The sequence below is a fragment of the Bison bison genome, unplaced genomic scaffold, assembly GCF_000754665.1.
Source record: "Bison bison bison isolate TAMUID 2011002044 unplaced genomic scaffold, Bison_UMD1.0 scf7180017864145, whole genome shotgun sequence".
Taxonomy (NCBI): Eukaryota; Metazoa; Chordata; class Mammalia; order Artiodactyla; family Bovidae; genus Bison; species Bison bison.
Window position 1 is genome coordinate 6752352 of NW_011494717.1, and position 937 is coordinate 6753288.

The following is a 937-nucleotide window of genomic DNA, read 5'->3' on the forward strand; positions in this document are numbered from 1 at the left end:
TGTTTCCCCATCTATTTCCCATGAAGTGATGGGACCAGATGCCATGATCTTCATTTTCTGAATGTGGAGCTTTAAGCCAACTTTTTCACTCTCCACTTTCACCTTCATCAAGAGGCTTTTGAGTTCCTCTTCACTTTCTGCCATAAGGGTGGTGTCATCTGCATATCTGAGGTTATTGATATTTCTCCCAGCAATCTTGATTCCAGCTTGTGTTTCTTCCAGTCCAGCATTTCTCATGATGTACTCTGCATATAAGTTAAATAAACAGGGTGACAATATACAGCCTTGACGTACTCCTTTTCCTATTTGGAACCAGTCTGTTGTTCCATGTCCACTTCTAACTGTTGCTTCCTGACCTGCATACAAATTTCACAAGAGGCAGGTCAGGTGGTCTGGTATTCCCATCTCTTTCAGAATTGTCCACAGTTTATTGTGATCCACACAGTCAAAGGCTTTGGCATAGTCAATAAAGCAGAAATAGATGCTTTTCTGGAACTCTCTTGCTTTTTCCATGATCCAGCAGATGTTGGCAATTTGATCTCTGGTTACTCTGACTTTTCTAAAAGCAGCTTGAACATCAGGAAGTTCACGGTTCACATATTGCTGAAGCCTGGCTTGGAGAATTTTGAGCATTACTTTACTAGCATGTGAGATGAGTGCAATTGTGCAGTAGTTTGAGCATTCTTTGGCATTGCCTTTCTTTGGGATTGGAATGAAAACTGACCTTTTCCAGTCTTGTGGCCACTGCTGAGTTTTCCAAATTTGCTTGCATATTGAGTGCAGCACTTTCACAGCATCATTTTTCAGGATTTGAAATAGCTCAACTGGAATTCCATCACCTCCACTAGCTTTGTTTGTAGTGATGCTTTCTAAGGCCCACTTGACTTCACATTTAAGGGTGTCTGGCTCTAGGTCAGTGATTACACCATCGTGATTA